Below are 325 nucleotides of genomic sequence, written 5' to 3' on the forward strand. Positions count from 1 at the left end.
CTCATTTCTTCACCCTGACTATTCAAATTCAAAAGCACCAGGGTGAGGAGTGAAGAAATGTTTGCATAAATGGATATATATCTATTCTCACATAAGATACAGTTGAAAGTTTTCTTTTAAATCAAAGTTTTATTCAAACTTTTCACTACATGCGCAACTTTTTTTTTAGAGCTGTATTAATGCCTTATATTCTTCACACACTAACACGAAAAAAAAACAAATCCTTTATGAAATTAGAAGTACATATTATACATCTCCCAGCTGCCACGTTGCCAAATTCTGACCAAGATAATCGCTATCAGAAGAAGTCACCCCGGGTTAAGGT

The sequence above is a fragment of the Penaeus monodon genome, chromosome 32 (genome assembly GCF_015228065.2).
Source record: "Penaeus monodon isolate SGIC_2016 chromosome 32, NSTDA_Pmon_1, whole genome shotgun sequence".
NCBI classification, from domain to species: domain Eukaryota; kingdom Metazoa; phylum Arthropoda; class Malacostraca; order Decapoda; family Penaeidae; genus Penaeus; species Penaeus monodon.